This window comes from Phyllopteryx taeniolatus, chromosome 6 (assembly GCF_024500385.1).
Source record: "Phyllopteryx taeniolatus isolate TA_2022b chromosome 6, UOR_Ptae_1.2, whole genome shotgun sequence".
Classification (NCBI taxonomy): Eukaryota; Metazoa; Chordata; class Actinopteri; order Syngnathiformes; family Syngnathidae; genus Phyllopteryx; species Phyllopteryx taeniolatus.
Window position 1 is genome coordinate 9,371,068 of NC_084507.1, and position 18,594 is coordinate 9,389,661.

At 42.2% G+C, this 18,594-nt stretch overlaps 1 pseudogene; it reads left to right on the forward strand.

The window, feature by feature from the left end:
- Window positions 1-402: 402 nt before the first annotated feature.
- On the forward strand, window positions 403-511 carry LOC133480222 (5S ribosomal RNA; annotated as a pseudogene).
- Window positions 512-18,594: the final 18,083 nt, after the last annotated feature.

Here is an 18,594-nt window from a genome sequence, read left to right on the forward strand (position 1 = left end):
TGAAATTCAGTTTAAAATATCTGTAAAAATAACAGTAGAAAAATTCTATTTAATAGTTAAGGTAAAGATCTGTCCAAATTAAAATAGTATGTAGATGGTAGATACATACATTACTGTGATTTTTTTTTTTTTTTTTTAACTCTAAATGAGTTAGTAGATACTGTATTCTTGAGAGTAACTTTCATGAAATAGATAATGTATAGCCCAGTCTAAATTAATTTTTTGGGAAATCAACATTTACAACATGAAACCTTTTCCATTTCACATACAGTAAATATATATTTTTTTCATTTTACCCAAACTGTACTTTGTACTTTTAATGTATGTTTAATAGTTAATTTCCAGGTCAAAGATGCATTTTTTTAAATATTTAAAGAACACTGATGTGAGGGGAACCATGTGGCTTGTGGCCATACTACCCTGAGAACGTCCGATCTCGGAAGCTAAGCAGCGGCGGGCCTGTTTAGTACTTGGATGGGAGACCGCCTGGGAATACCAGGTGCTGTAAGCTTGGCGGCACGGTGGCCGACTGGTTAGAGCGTCAGCCTCACAGTTCTGAGGTGCGGGGTTCAATCCCCGTCCCCGCCTGTGTGGAGTTTGCATGTTCTCCCCGTGCCTGCGTGGGTTTTCTCCGGGTACTCCGGTTTCCTCCCACATCCCAAAAAAAACATGCATGAATTGGAGACTCTAAATTGCCCGTAGGCATGACTGTGAGTGCAAATGGTTGTTTGTTCCTGTGTGCCCTGCGATTGGCTGGCAACCAGTTCAGGGTGTACCCCGCCTCATGCCCGATGACAGCTGGGATAGGCTCCAGCACGCCCGCGACCCTAGTGAGGAGAAGCGGCTCAGAAAATGGATGGATGATGTGATGGGGTCATATCCGTTGCGAATAATAAGGTTTACCCAATTCCGGTTTGGTAAAATAAGACCGCCATGTATTCATAGTTTTGAGAAATCAGTCGAGAATGACCCTTAACAAAGATCGATGATAGATCCCAATGTGCACATTGTCATCGTGATTACATGTATTGCTCTGTCCAAATTAAAAGTAGCACTGACGAGTTGCATATTCTGTCACAGAGGTCCTCAACCATTGGGCCGCACAGAGAGACTGACAAAAAAAAAAATAATAGAAATTGGGGGTTTTGTTTTTTGTTTTGTGTGGCTCGAGTAGTGTGTCCTTCTCAAACAATTTGTTCAAACAAACATATCTTTTGATGGTGTTTCATAAAAATCTCTGAATTGGAAAAATTTGAAATGGCTGGCTCAGTAATGAGAAAAACATGCGCAGGGCAGCTGCATTCAGCATAAAGGTGAGTTGTATTTTTAAACATTTATTTTTATGCGTTTCTATACTGGTGGGTTGGAATTTGTCTTCATGCCCGTCGTGCTGAAAAGGTTTGAGACTGGGGACCGGGATTGTTTATTAACATGTTGACCAGAATATTGATTGACATTAACAAGAATATTGATCTTCATAGCCATGGATGTATGAAGAGGCATATATTTAAGCCTTTCTCTACTTTGCTGCTAACTGCTTTGAAGGGGGACTTAAAAAGACGATGTACATCTGTAATGGTTAGTTTGGGCAAATCCAGTAAACACCTAATATAGAAAAACAGATTTTTTTCAAAATGGAAAGGATAGAGCTGTATTTCAGCAATGTGGGAGAGCCCATTGGTGAGCCACATTACCCCCACTCCCCAAATTTGTTGTTTATTAACAGTACTTGAGATCTCAACATGGGCCAAAGTTTGTTGTAGAACACTTACACTCCAAAAATACATCAGTTAAAAATTGTGATAGCGGAGTCATCACATCACTCACTGACACACTAGCTGATGTTAAATTGTTATTTTTATTGTTGTTTTTTGGTTACTGTTGAGAAATGGAAACAACTTAACAGTAACAGTATGCACCTTCTCTGCCTGCCATGTGAAGAATTTCTGGCTAAAAGTAACGTCAGTATCGTCTGACACTCGACTTCTGGAGCTACGAATCTCAAAATAAAATCTAACATGTTAGCGTGTGTCTATACAGTGTTTCTAAAGGGATAAGGATGGAGTCCTACTGTCAATAGCGAAAATCTGCCAGTAATTGACGCCCACCCAAAAAAGGTTTCTAATAGCCGAAAGATGCCACAAAATGGCAGCTCTGCACTTTTTTTTTTTTTTTTTTTTTTTTAAATCAGAAAAGGCTATGACCTGACAAAAGGAAGCTCCACCTCTCACTTCCGAATAGTTTCTTGGCCCTAACATGCCACAAGATGGTGCCATAGCAATATTTTTATATTAGACATGGATTTGGCCTTAGCACAAAAACAGTGAAAAGGTGAGTTTTTTCATCAAATAACAGAAGATACGTTCCCGAAAGAAATCTGCAAAATAAAGAAGAAATACATTTCTGCAAATAAGCCAATTTGCTAATGCCGGACTGAAACTATGCTGAGTTTCATTGTATACAGCAGTGACGGTTGGTGCATTTCGAATGTGGGCCTTCACTCAGCAGCCAAATTTATTTATTCATTTATTGGACTTCACAAAATGTAATGGATTGTTGCTCGCCATTGCCACCACTTCACAAAATTGCATGGAAATTGGTTGTGGAGTGTACTTCTACTAACAAGCTAACCAACAAACCATCCATCCATCCATCCATTTTCTGAGCCGCTTCTCCTCACTAGGGTCGCGGGCGTGCTGGAGCCTATCCCAGCTGTCATCGGGCAGCCAGGCGGGGTACACCCTGAACTGGTTGCCAGCCAATCGCAGGGCACATAGAGACAAACAACCATTCGCACTCACAGTCATGCCTACGGGCAATTTAGAGTCTCCAATTAATGCATGTTTTTGGGATGTGGGAGGAAACCGGAGTGCCCGGAGAAAACCCACGCAGGCACGGGGAGAACATGCAAACTCCACACAGGCGGGGACGGGGATTGAACCCCACACCTCAGAACTGTGAGGCTGACGCTCTAACCAGTCGGCCACCACCAACAAACCAATGACAATCAAAATAATGCTACTTGCGTTATTGGTTGGTGGCGGTAACTTGAGGTAATATCACCCCCAATTTAATATACTGGATAAGAGCTAAAAAATGAGACAAAATAAATAAAATATTTTTTTGCCTGGTACATCAACATGAAAAGTTTTTGTCTATTGGTGCTGGTATTTTTCTAATTTTACCTCTTGAAAGACAAAAATGACAAGTGTATAAGTTAGTTTCACTCAGTTATACTTCAAACAAAACAAGACATATTGTTTTTTTAAAAGGGTAATCACAGCTGGAGCGGAGATAACAGGTCTTTATTGCTACTACTTGTTAATTAGGCAAAGGCAAAATGAAAATCCTCCTTCTTCCAGAGCAGCCAGTTTTAAATTGCATTATACTGACATTTACCTTCCACTCCCACAATCAATGTGCAGAGGTGTTGTAACTTATTGCATCATCGTTGTCTTTTTTTTTGCAGTTTAATCTGAGATTCAGGAAGGATAAATGCTAAAATTAAAGATCCCCCATCATAAGAGAGATGAAAAATAAAGCTAGTCTGCCAGCACACTGACAGTAAATGATGCCTGCATATTCCCTCCTCTCTACTGACTCTAATCTGTTCCACTCTCTTTTTTCAACTGTTCCAAACCAAAATGATCACTTCATGGTTAGGACTCTTCTGAGACCAAAGGGGCCCAACCTTTCAATTGCTAAATTTGGTTACCTAATCCAAAAGAAGATTTTGAGAAATGAGCTGTTTTGCATTATTTATATTTTCAGTGCCACAAGGGAATGAAAAAGGCTAGAAGAGTGAACATGTGAAATGTTAATGTATTCCTTAAAATCTGAAGTAAGGATCCAGTCGGTGTGGTCCTTAATATTAGAGGCCATTCATAGACAAAGCATTTAGTGCTCAACTAACACACAGTAATTAATTTTAAATGACTACGATTTCAGCATTTGTTCTGGTATAAAAAGGCAGAGATAGTTAAACTATGGAATCCCTCTGCAGCTCTCTGTTATCAAAAAGGGGAAAAAATTATACTAAACACATACCGAATGTTGCATCTTTTTTTCTTCTTTTCTTGGCTATTTCACAAGGACATGTTCAGCTACCACCTGTTGAGAGTCAGCCGCAGAACATCTATTGTACGTCATCACAACACGTTCTGGTCATAAATTCTCCATCATCCATCCATATGATGGGTTGCCAGTATTTCAGCTTGTGATTCTTTGAATTCACAACCTTCTCCATCAGCAACAGTGTTCATCCCTGATCTAATAATACACCTCCTGTACCACGTCCAAAACCCCTCAAGAGTGAACATCTGCTCATAGAATGTCTTGATTTAATGAAATTCCGATTTAATTTAATTCAGTTTTAGATTCATGAAACAACTTCACACAACAAACTAGCGCCATGTTTTGTTGAGAAAGTCAAATTGGATCAGATAGACGGACGGACGGACAGATCGGCAGACAGATAGATTTATATTTAATTAATAGATTTAATTAATACATTTTATTCTTGCAACATTGTACTTGTTTCTTAGATGAACGTTGACTCACTCACAGCTCTGTTGGCACACAGCTTTAGTTTAAAGCTAGAAGGGTGGAATTCAGGTAAAATCTCTTGCAAACGCTGTCATATACAGTGCTTTTAAATAATAAATGATAGCATTTGACTCATATAGCTACTTTGGTACATGATGTTTTAGTTTGTGGTGTTCAACTGGATTGTATTACATTTTAACAGCAGATGGTTTTCTCATCTTTCATCACTCTATCCCTTTAGATATTCAAGAGATGGCTTTGTCTATGGTGTATTGTTAAGAGCATGTATTTCACAAAACAATAATGTCTAGAATTTTATAGCAAAACTGCACATGGATATGTGTCGACGTGCTTCACCTTTCTCTGAATGCATGAAGCAATTTTTCATTGTTGATTGTTAAATATATTTTAGAAGTTATCATTTATTTGCTTAGCTTGCATTAGTATTATGGACGATTTTAGATGTCTCGCCTTCAAAAAGATGACTCAGCATCATCCGATGGAAGGGCGCCTGGACCAAGGACGTGATCGGATGTGGTCGGGGACGTGACAGGTGTTGGTCCAATGTTTTCACCTTGAAACCCTATCCTTAGTGGGTTGTGTCTTGTAGCTTAGTACGTTATGTCTTGTAAACTTAGAAACCTCCCTATTTTCAAATAAATGCAGGAGCAACAGGAGAGATTGTTTAGAGCGTGTTGAGAGGCTGTAATCTGAACAATCTCCCATACGCCCTCCTCATGAGAAAAAGAAACCAGCGTCTTCATTCCTTTTGTGTCTATTTTTTATAATGTTGGGTAAGATAAATCCAACATTAAATTGGTCCTTCGAGCCGGATCTCAACACACCCGAGGATTCCAGTTGTGGAGCCGACTTCCAGTTAAGAGACCGTGGCCACGGCAAGTAAGACCCTTTACGGGACTGGTCTTCGTTCTCCTCAACTGGGATCTGAAGGTTGACGACAATCCACAGGATTGAAGACGATTTTGGTGAGTTAAATTTTCAATTTTTTTAGGAAAAAGGACGGCGGAGTCCTGTACGTACTTAAATTCAGTGTTTAATAAACCCTGTGAATACTAGTCAATGGCGGGTAAAATAAAGAAACTAGGAAAGTTTCGTGGCGTCGTAGTTAAATTCCGTATAGGACGGCGGAGTCCTCTGACGAGCCAGTGTGAATGAAAACTGTTTGAATGAGAGTGTAAATGGGAAATGAGAAACCACTAGGTTTTTCATTCCATACCAAAACAGTGGGAAAGTAAACGGTGGACTTTTGTGGATGCAAAGGCAAGAATTCTCCACTCGAAAGAGTTGAAGTGAGAATTACCACAGAAAGTAAATTTGAATCACAGTCCTACTGAAAAGAAACAGTGTTCTAGACTACCCTAGGTAGTATTACACTGAACCAAATTCTTTCAAATGGGGAAAGGAAGTAGTAAACTAAAAAAACAGGGATACACTGCAGTGTAAAGGTTGGAAGTTCATTAAATAAAATAAATTAAAAAAAACGAAAAAAAAAAAAACAGGATCCTGATAAAATTTAATATTTAGAGACAGGGATAACTGAACACGGCTTTAATGGTTGATTAAATACACAAAAAATAGCCGCGTTGCAGGAATCAAATTATATAAAATGAAAGAGAATACGGACAAACTAACGCATGACTAAACCAGCCTGCTTCCCAACTAAACAAATCCTCTTGTGTAACCAGGATATGAAAAAAAGTTACGAAAGTGCGACACCTGATAAAATTACTGTTGATTATCTGTACTCAGACAATGAAGCAAAAGTCGCGGCAGGAATTATTTTACCAGACAAATTAAAGGAACTGTATAAAAATACAAGTGTCCCACATATTTCATTGTGCAAAGATTATGAGTCACAGTGGAAACATATGGGAACATTAGTAAAACAAGGACAGGAGACAGATGATTGGCAGCAAATAGAAAACAAACTGGAATACAGTGCGTCAACTGGTCTAATTAGGAAGGCGATGTTTTGGACAATACAGGGTGATGAAGGGAAACACATGCATCCTGTTTGATTAGACCAAATGATCCTCACTGAAATTGATGAAGAAATATTTAAAAAAAGTTCCCAAAAAATTATGGTCCACAGGACCATTTGATGTAGGCCTTATTAAAGGGGCTTTACCAGTACAAATTAGACCCAAAACAGAATATAGACCAGGGATTCGTCAATATCCGTTAAAACCAGATGCACATGAAGGAATCAAACCGGTAATTGAAGCACTAATTAAGGCAGGAGTTATAGTGGAGTGTCCAGAATCACCATGTAACACACCCATTTTTCCCGTAAAAAAGGCCCCACCTTCAGTCGGTTGGCGAATGGTGCAAGATTTACAGGCAGTAAATTCTGCAGTAATACAGAGAGCAGCATGCGTACCAGATCCACACACATTGTTAAATTCATTGAAACCAGACGCTACTGTGTTTATAGTGGTGGACATAAGTAATGCTTTCTTTTCTATACCAGTAAAAAAGAACAGTCAATTTTGGTTTGCATTCACATTTGAAGGAAAAAAATATACATTTACTAGATTACCACAAGGTTACTGTGAAAGTCCAACCATTTATTCACAAGTAATGAGAACAAGCATGTCTAAATTCACTCCCCCAGAAGGGAGCCACATTTTACTATATGTAGATGATGTGCTGCTGGCATCTCCAGATGGAGAGACATGCATCAAAGATTCGTTGGCCTTGCTGCATCATCTAGCAGAAGAGGGACATAAAGTTAACAAAAAAAAATTACAATGGTGTAAAAAGCAAGTCAAATATCTAGGCCATAATTTAAGTGTAGGAGGAATGACTATATCAGAAGACAGAAAAGCTATAGTCTTAAAAGCCCCTAAACCACAAACAAAGAAACATATGATGTCATTTTTAGGTCTGAAAAATTATTGTAGAGCATGGATTCCAAACTATGCAGAAATTGTTGCACCATTGTCAAAATTGATGTATGAAACAAACCTTAAAATGACATCACCTGTTCAATGGAATACAGAGGCAGAAAAGGCCTTCTGTGACATTAAACAACATTTGGTGTCCAGCACTGCGCTGGCCCTTCCAAATTATGATAAACCATTCATTCAAATGGTAGATTGTAAAAACTATTACATGACCTCCGTACTTACACAACAATATGGTGATAAGCTAAGACCAATAGCTTATTTTTCGACTAAATTGGACAACGTGACGTGTGCATTACCGCATTGTGTCAGAGCAGTTGTGGCAGCTTCGATGGCAGTAGAGAGCAGTTCCACGATTGTGTTATTTCATCCATTAACTCTTAAAGTCCCACATACAGTGTCTGCTCTCCTATTGCAAACCAATATGGCATTTTTGTCACCTGCAAGACATTTATCTTGCATGGCCATCTTGCTGTCACAACCACATTTGACTGTTGAGCGATGCACAACCTTAAATCCACCCACACTAATACCCTTACTTGATGAAGGCACACAGCATGATTGTCAGGAATTGGCTGAACAAGCTGCTGAATTAGTAGCATTAACCGAGGCATGCAAACTAATGATAAATAAAGATGGTACAATCTATACTGATAGCCAATATGAGTATTCCACAACAAGAACGCAATTATTGGGAAAAACAAAGTGCAAAACTACAAAATGAAATTTACATTAGCACAGAGAAAAAAAAAGAAAATAAAAAAAAAACCTATTCAAATGGGCTGCTATATTGAGCCATGCTGTGTCACATGTCTCAACTGGAGGGATGGTGGCACAGATACATCGACACTTTACAACCTAAGGTTTCAATTTATATTCAAAGAATTATTGTAGAGCATGCATGATCTGTGCACGACATAATCCGCAAGGGCAATTGCGACCTACTAGAGGTAAATTCCCAGTGCCTACATACCCTTTCCAACGCATTCACATGGATTACATAGAATTAAGTCAAAGTGAAGGAAAGAAGTACTGTTTGGTTATCATAGATGCATTTTCTAAATGGATCGAATTATTCCCAACAAAATCACCTGATGCTCTTGACGGTGGCAAAAGCACTATGTAAAGACATCATTCCAAGATATGGCATACCTGAAACCATTTACAGCGATAATGGGACTCATTTTGTAAACCAAATAATCAATAAAATAGGAACCATGTTCCACATCAATTTGAAAAACCATTGTGCTTACCACCCTCAGAGTGCAGGTCTAGTGGAAAGAATGAATGGGACAATAAAAAATAGACTGAAAAAATGTATGGAAGAGACAGGAAGGTCATGGACACAGTGTCTTGACCACGTTAAAATGTACATCAACATTACAAGCACCACAGGTTTAACACCTTACGAAACATTGTTTGGAAGACCTTATAGACTTCCGTTGTTTAAACAAAAATGGGAACTTGATGACGAAACAAACTTAGCTGATTACATGAGAAAGTTGTTAGAGAAACAAAATGATTTAAAAGAATCTGCTGATAGTAAACATGTTTCCCAGCAGGAAACCAAGTTGGTTGGACCGGGAGACTGGGTCCTAATTCGAAGCATCAAAAAGAAGCACTGGCATTCACCAAAGTGGGAAGGACCGTATCAAGTGTTATTGACAACACCAACAGCCCTAAAAATAGCAGAAAGAAATACGTGGGTTCATTTAACACACTGTAAAAGAGTCATTTCAGCTGAGTACTCAAATAGGGAAGGTGAGCAAAAGTCTGATAACGGAGCGGGAGCAGATGTGTAGATTCTGAAAACGCTTGCTGGTCAGTGAAGAAAAAAGACACCAACCCGTTTAGTGAGAACTCAGCAGAATGGCACACCCACGTTGGTTACGAGATTCGATAAGTGGTTACGTAGCAACTTTGGCTACTATGGTGTTGGTTTTGTTTTTGTGGTACATGGGACGTCCCACCCTAAATGATACAACCCATTTTTTAGATAGAAAATCACCTACCAACTGGACCAATATGACGAACCCAATAATAAAAAATTTTGAATCATTAACTCGTATCAAAAGGAGTACAGCTGATGATCAAAATTGTGGGCATGGCCTCCAAACGCAGCAAAACGGTTTAATATTTTGTGCCCCCCAAAATCAAACTGCTTTAATCATAATTCCATATGCGGCTCTCACCAATGATGCTCAAGAGAATGGGCAGAATTGGGGATTTGGATATGACTGGTATGCAACTATAGGCTTTGGATGGGAACACCTCATTGGTGAAACAGGTTATGATTGGTCCAGTTGGTCACAAAAAACAGCAAAAGAACATAGAAAGAAGTTTAACATAAGCAAAACGGCCCACAGTTTAATATTGAAATACGAATCAAGTCACCCAATGTGTTTGATGGTGAGCTTGTGGGCATATGCTGGCGGAAAAGATCCCCACTTCCAAGTAGCATTGTGTTATGGGAACCATGTTAAACCAAAAATGCCATTAAAAACTTCAAAGAAAGGTGGATACATTTTAATGGTTAACAACATAACTACTGATGATTGGTTCCTTGTTGTCACAGGAGTTTCAGGACAAAATAACAATTGGTTACTATTGGTGGAACAAGCAGCAAATGTAGCGAGAAAAGATTGTGTGGTTTGCATGGGTCCCAGGCCTTTGTTGCGCATAGTTCCGGCACAATTATCACAAGATTGTATTATTCCATTAATGAACGCTACTGTACCAACTGAGAGGTGTAAATCATGGGATCCTATATATCCCGTAACAAAAGCAGATAAACACAAACCAACGTTTTCTACTTTAGTAGCACTGAATAATTTTACTTGTATAAACATGATTAGTAAAGGCAAAAAATTAGGACCACTGAACGACACACAGTGTAAAGTAACCTTAAAAGTCGGACCACAGTTTATGCCAGTATCACGGAGCGACATCTGGTGGTGGTGCGGAGATGATAGACTGTTTGATAGATTACCTAAAGATATATCTGGATTGTGCGCTATTATCACTTTGATATTGCATGTATCAGTATACTCTATGCCTGTTTAAGATTTAATGGAAAGGGCACCAAAGTTTTTGTCCAATCTAGAACATAGACAAAAAAGAGGTTTATCCTGGCAGAGGCAAAATTATCCAACATAAAACATACATCGACGCCATAGGTGTTCCTCATGGGGTTCCTAATCAATACAAATTAGCTGACCAAGTTGCAGGAGGATTTGAGTCTTTCATATGCTGGTGGTGTACGATTAATAAAAATGTTGATAGGATAAACTATATCCACTTCAATGTACAGAGATTAGGAAATTGGACTCAGAGTGGGTTGGAAGCTGTGCATGAGCAGCTCAAGGCTACCTCTTTAATGACGTTCCAGAACCGCATAGCTGTCGACATGCTCCTCGCAAGAGAGGGAGGTGTTTGCGGTATGTTTGGAGAACAATGTTGTACATACATTCCAAACAATACTGCTTCGGATGGCAGCTTGACCAGAGCCATCGATGGTCTACGGACCCTCAATCACAAGATGAAGAACCACTCTGGGGTGGACACCTCCTTGTGGGACAGCTGGATGGACGTTTTTGGTAAATACAAAACCCTAATTTCACCAATATTGATATCAATTGCTGTTTTTGCAGCCATTCTGACATTGTGTGGATGTTGCTGTATCCCATGCATTCGGGCATTAATCAGTAAATGAATCACCACAGCCATAACCCCCATGGAGAACCGTATGGAGCTGATGTATCCATTACTGTATGATGATAATGATAATGATGATGATTTTGCTTTAACTGATTTGTTTCCTGATAAAGATGATTACGATGTTTAAACTACAACATTCATGTATGACAAGTTTACTCTGAGTGTAAATGTATTTGTTTCATAAAAATGATTCTACAGTTAAAAATTGAAATGAAGTGACTGTAAGATGATATGAGGATTTGTGCAAATACATGATAAACAGGAGTGAAATGTTAAATATATTTTAGAAGTTATCATTTATTTGCTTAGCTTGCATTAGTATTATGGACGATTTTAGATGTCTCGCCTTCAAAAAGATGACTCAGCATCATCCGATGGAAGGGCGCCTGGACCAAGGACGTGATCGGATGTGGTCGGGGACGTGACAGGTGTTGGTCCAATGTTTTCACCTTGAAACCCTATCCTTAGTGCGTTGTGTCTTGTAGCTTAGTACGTTATGTCTTGTAAACTTAGAAACCTCCCTATTTTCAAATAAATGCAGGAGCGACAGGAGAGATTGTTTAGAGCGTGTTGAGAGGCTGTAATCTGAACAATCTCCCATACGCCCTCCTCATGAGAAAAAGAAACCAGCGTCTTCATTCCTTTTGTGTCTATTTTTTATAATGTTGGGTAAAATAAATCCAACATTGATATTAAAGCTTCAAGAACTCTGTGTGAAGATTGTTGTCTCAAATCATACATTTTATGAATAATAAAGTTGGAGAAAATGATATAGCCAAGGTGACTAGACAAACGGAAGTTGAGGAAGAGGCAAATGTCCATGTGCTTGCAACTTCAGCACCACAGACAGCACCACATACAGAACACATTTTGTACTTCCAAAGTAAACTGATAGCAACTTAATCAGTCAGAGGGACGCCATCCAATCCCAAGGACCCAGGGCTGTCCCCCAGCCCAACCGAAGCACTCCGATCAGCCCCCAAGGGAGGGGGCAAGGGGACTGGACCGCCAACCCCCACACGCAGTCCCCCCCACCTTCACACAGTGACCCAACGCAGGGGCCAGCTACCACCTGAGAAGGCAACAGCCTGCCAACAGTGAGCCCATGTCAAGTGCCAGCCGCGACGAATGACGGGCGAGGGCGCCAGGAGAGGGGAGAGGAAGGCGGGAACGAGCAGGCCGGAGTGCCGGAACACCTAGCTGAGTGTCCTCCCCAGATCGACACTGCCCAACCCCCACTGACAGTTGTATGATGCATTAAAACTGGAGAACGGCCCGGGCACAGAAGGGGAGCGACTGGAATGGAAACCAGCACAGATTTGCCAGGACCCGGTCCGGCGTACAAGTCATCTTGTTCCACGCCAGCCCCCCAGGGGACCCTGAATGAAATGAGAATGTGCCCAATGTGCAGAGTGTGTGTGAAGTATGAGGCTAGACTCCTGTGGGCCCGGCCCGGCCAAAATCGCTGCAAGACCCCAGAGATAAGGGGGGCAGCCCCTTACCCCCTTCGGCTAACCCCTCCAGCCACCCCCCAACCCACGCCAGCACTGACCACCACCGAGCAACCAGAACAGGACACAGGAGGTGGTTCTGTCCAAGACGGGAAGCACCGACCCCCACCACAGGCCCTGAAGTCAGTCAGAGAGAGGAGCGACGATCATGGCAAAGCAATCTGGGAAGAGGGAAGAGGAGGACACAGGCCCGGGGGGCAGCAGAACGGCCCCCCCAACATGCCACACGGCGACCAAAATGGGGCTAGCGGGCACCTACCCGCACCCAGGGATCACGATAGACAGATACAGAGTCTGCATCACTGCAGATGCTGGACTGATCTGCCTGTCAATCTCCCTCTCCGTTCTTTGCTCACTCATGAACAAGACCAGAAGATACTTGAACTCCTCCACTTGGGGCAGGAACACATTTCTGACCTTGAGAGGGCACGCCACCCTTTTCCGACTGAGTACCATGGTCTCAGATTTGGAGGAACAGCCCGTATTAGGGGGTCCGGTATTCCATACTCCCGGAGCACCCTCCACAGGACTCCACGAGGGACACGATCAAATGCCTTCTCCAAGTCCAAAAAGCACATCTAGACTAGTCAGGCAAACACCCTCGAGGACCCTGCAGAGGATGTAGAGCTGGTCCTGAATCTGAGATTTGACTTCCCGATGGACCCTCCTCTCCAGCACCCCCGAATAGACCTTACCACGGAGGCTGGGGAGTGTGATCGCCTATAGTTGGAACACACCCTCTGGTCCCCCTTCATAAAATCGGTACCACCACCCCAATTTGCCAATCCAGATGCACTGTCCCAGATGTCCACTCGATGTTACAGAGGCATGTCAAACAGGACAGCTTTTTAACCACCTCTGTGACTTAAGCTCCAGAGATAGGAGAGCCCGCTTCGGAGTCCCCAGACTCTGCTTCCTTATAGAAAGGTGTGTTGGTGGAAATGAAAAGGTCTTCGAAGTATTGGGCCCACCGAGTCACAACACCCCAGGTTGAGGTCAGCAGCACCCCATCCCCACTATACACAGTGTAGATGGTGCACTGCTTCCCCCTCCTTAGACACCTAATGGTGGAGCAGAATTTCCTCGAAGCCATCTGGAAGTCTTTCTCCATGGCCTTACCAAACTCCTTCCACGCCTGAGTTTTTGCCTCAACGACCACCGTTGACATGTTCCGCTTGGTCTGCCGGTATCTATCAGCTGCCTCCAGAGTCCCACAGGCCAAAAGGCATGAGAGGACTCTTTCTTCATCTTAAATCCCTTACCGCTGGTGTCACGAACGGGTTCGGGAATGGCTGCCACAACAGGCACCGACCACCTTATGGCCTCAACAATGGCGGCACGGAATATGGTCCACTCGGACTCAATGTCCTCTACCTCCCCTGGAACATGGGAAAAGGTCTTCCCGAGGTGGAAGTTCTGGCAGGGGACTCTCCCCCCACCCTCTCCTCCACTGGGGTGAACCCCAATGTACAGGCACTGAGCCGTGGAGCAATAAGTATGGCCACACCTGCTTGGCGCCTCTCACCATGGGCAACTCCAGAGTGAAATAAGACTCCAGCCCCTCTCAATAGGACTGGTACCAGAGCCGAAGCTGTGTGTCAAGGTGAGCCTAACTATATCGAGACAGAATTTCTCACACACCAGCTCAGGCTCCTTCCCTGCGAAAGAGGTGACATTCCATGTTCCAAGAGCCAGCTTGTGTAGCAGGGGATCGGACCATCAAGGTCCACGCCTTTGGCTGCCGCCCAGCTCTCTGTGCACCTGACCCCTTGGCTCCTCCCACAAGGTGAGCCCATGGGAAGGAGGACCCACATTGCCTGCGTCCGGGCGAGGTAAAACATCTTCCAATGTTCGTTATAATCATTGGGGATCTCTGAGCGTGCATTGTCTGGTTCCTCACCTCGGCATAAAGCCTCAGAGAACTTAGGTCCGAGGATCATTGGGACACACAAACCCCTCCACCACGATGAAGTGACGACTGAAGGAGGGGATACGTCAGTTGTCAATGATAAATATTTAAATATGTTGCGAACAAAACATCCATCCATTTTCTACCGCTTACCCAAGGTCGGGTCGCCGGGGCAGTAGCTTTAGCAGGGATGCCCAGACTTCCCTCTCCTCAGCCACTTCCTCCAGCTCTTCCGAGGGGATCCCGAGGCGTTCCCAGGCCAGCCGAGAGATGTAGTATCTCCAGCGTGTCCTGGGTCGTCCCCAGGGTGCCCGGAACATCTCACCAGGGAGGCGTCCGGGAGGCATCCGAATCAGATGACCAAGCCACCTCATCTGGCTCCTCTCAATGTGGAGGAGCAGCGGCTCTACTCTGAGATCCTCCCGGATGACCGAGCTTCTCACCCTATCTCTAAGGGAGGCTTACCAGGGAGGCTGGGGAGTGTGATCCCCTATAGTTGGAACACACCCTCTGGTCCCCCTTCATAAAATGGGAACCACCACCCCAGTTTGCCAATCCAGAGGCACTTTCCCCGATGTCCATGTGATGTTACAGAGGCGTGTCAACCAGGACAGCCCCACAACATCCAGAGCCTTTAGGAACTCCGGGCGAATCTCATCCACACCCGGGGCCTTGCCACCGAGGAGCTTTTTAACCACCTCAGTGACCTCAACCCCAGAGATAGGAAAGCCCGCCTCAGAGAACCCAGACTCTACTTCCTCATGGGAAGGAAACAAAACATAAAATAATAGTAATGCTATTCGCGCATTCCAGTCATGCGTAAAGGAGACCATTGAGGAAACACAGGCACTGTTTTAAGAGAATTGGAAACAGGCAATTTTCTTCTCAGCAGGGATGCAAATTTGATAAGGCTGACAAGAAGCAGACAGATTTAAAAGGGCTCAAGCTGACCGTTTCACAAGTTTATTGTTTGAATGCTGCACTTTTGTATTTTCTTTTTGTATCTTCATTTCTCATTTCTATTATTTTACTACTATTACTTTACAACAGGCGGCACGGTGGACGACTGGTTAGAGCATCAGCCTCACAGTTCTGAGGACCCGGGTTCAATCCCCGGCCCCACCTGTGTGGAGTTTGCATGTTCTCCCCGTACCTGCGTGGGTTTTCTCCGGGCACTCCGGTTTCCTCCCACATCCCAAAAACATGCATTAATTGGAGACTCTAAATTGCCCGTAGGCATGACTGTGAGTGCGAATGGTTGTTTGTTTCGATGTGCCCTGCGATTGGCTGGCAACCAGTTCAGGGTGTACCCCTCCTCCTGCCCGATGACAGCTGGGATAGGCTCCAGCACGCCCGCGACCCTAGTGAGGAGAAGCGGCTCAGAAAATGGATGGATGGATTACTTTACAACAAGTGGAAATACTAGTTAAATATCTGTAATTTTTTTCCCAATTCAAAGTGACAGTGTTAAAGACTTAAACGGCAGAGAAGTGAACAAAGCAAATGAGCAGGATCAGTCAGCACATAAGGGAAGAGGAAAATATGTCCGTGTGGCTCATTAGCATAAGTGAAGAATAAAGAGATAATACATCAAATAACAGACAAGCAAACACCAAAGACATGAAAAAGGTGACCCAAAATGTTTTTATATTGTTGGGGGTATCCCCGGGCCCCTGCAGAGAGTATTTTTTTTTAAACATAAATTAAGCAATCTGGAAGACTCTGAAGAGTACAATAAGGCAAAATAAATGAATTTTCTTCATGCATAAAAACATTTATTTACAACGCTCAAGTACATGTTGATGTATAAATTTAAGATTAAAATTAAATTTGCCTCATTTCTTCGCTTTTTTGTTTTGGCCTCCAACTCGAGCCAGGCCCATCTCCACCTGCACCTTATGCCTGGTTCAAGCTGTGCCACTAGCATCCTCTTCTTTAAGCACTCTCGTTCTGGAAAATAATTGACTAAACATCATTGTCTGTTTCACTTCATTTTTCACTTTTACCAACTTCAAAGGCTAATCCCAAATCCATCCTCCAGGAAAATATTAAGTACAATATTTTTCTGTTTTTATTGGCCATTTCTGAATTCGAAGTGAGTTCATTCTGTGTTGTGACATAATCCCTAACATTGCTCCATTGCTTAATACATTTAACATTAACATCTGTAAATTAATTTGATGATTATAGGCACGACACATAGGCACGACACATAGGCACGACAATCAGCAGGGCTGGTTTATCTAGTTTTAAAACCTATGCCCGGGAAGCCCAATAGAAGAGGTTGTGTGAGGTCATGTGACTTTTTTTTGTCGTTTGATTGGTGAACTAGACTTAAACTAACGCTTAGATTGGATTGAGCAAAAAGCGCCCAATGCGGAATTCATAGTCTCACGCACGAAATAGTTGATAAATAAGCAATAATTGATAAATAAAAGTAGCAAGTGATATTTAGATAATAGTTAACGGAGTAAAAGTACTGTTACTTCTTCACAGCAGAAGTGGCGGAAGTGTTTTTTTCTGGTCTTGTCAACCTAGGACGACAGCGACCCCCCACCCCCTCAGGAAAAACTCATCGGATCTGTACGATTCACGTAAAGGGCCTATTTTGAGTTCAAAATGGCGAATTTCGCCGAAAGGTGATTGATTTGCATGTATAAAATAAATATTGTGAAATACCTATGACTAAAAATGGAACAATATAAGTTTTGATGCCATTTTTATTCTTATTTATTCTGATTGAAACATTTGCTGTGACTCATAGCACAGTGAGTTGGCCTGAACTAAAGAGCTCACATCATGTTGACAATGATCTTGGTTGGCATACCAGTCCTGTCCTGGGTTCCTTTGTGACCTCTGGATGAGTTGTCACTGTGCTCTTGGGATATTTTTTTCTTGGCCTGCCACTCCTGGGAAGGTTCACCACTGTTCTATGTTTTCTCCATTTGTGGATAATGGCTATGGCCGTAGTCTTCTGGAGTCCTAAAGCTTTATAAATGACTTTGTCACCCTTTCCAGACTCTTAATGTTAATTACTTTATTTCTCATCTGTTTTTGAATTTCTTTGGAGCATGGCATTTTATTGCAGCTTTTTTAGATCTTTTGTCAGACGGGTTCTATTTAAGTGACTTCTTGATTGAACAGGTTTGGAGGTCATCAGACTTAGGTGTGGTCAGTGAAAATTAACAACTTTCCCAAATATTTCATAAGCCGCTGTTAAGTCATGATTTAACAAGGGGGGTAATTACTTTTTTTCACAAAGGACCAGGTAGCTTTGAATAGGTTTTTCCCCTTTAATTAAAAAATAAGTAAGTCACCATTTAAGTGAGTTATCTTTGAGGGACATTTACATTTGTTTGATGATGAAACACTAAAAAAAAAAAAAAAAAGGAAAGAAAAAATGAATTTAAGAAGGGGGCAAACATTTTTTGCAGCACTGTATGATGTGAAAGTAAGCCTTTACTTTGGATTTACTGATAGCATATTCTTATAGTCTATTGTCTCTATGTTCCTCTTTTAACCTTATTTAGCTTCCATGAGTCCTGTAAGGAACCAAGGACATTCTTCATAGGCTTCATAGTGTTATATTGGAAGATACATTTTCATAAACTACTGTACTCAATTCTTACCCTTTAAACACAATCCATCATACATGCATTGGCTCTATCGCCACCCTCCATCTTACTCACGCACACATTCACATCCACTCTTTCACCTGCACACACCCTTTCAGTATCCTGTGGTGCTGTAACAGACCCCCGAGCACAGGAGCAACAGAACCCATTAGCAGATTAGCATTGGTGTGTGAGGAGCCAGAACCAGACACATTCCTCAGGGGAAGTCAAACCAGCTAATCTGATGCCAGAATTTACTCTTTCAACCCCCTAGCAGCTGCACTTTGCCTATGCACATAAACAGACATATCCACAAATAAAATACCACTCAGCTGTGAAGACTTCAAATATGTCTTCTGAGGTGTGGAGCA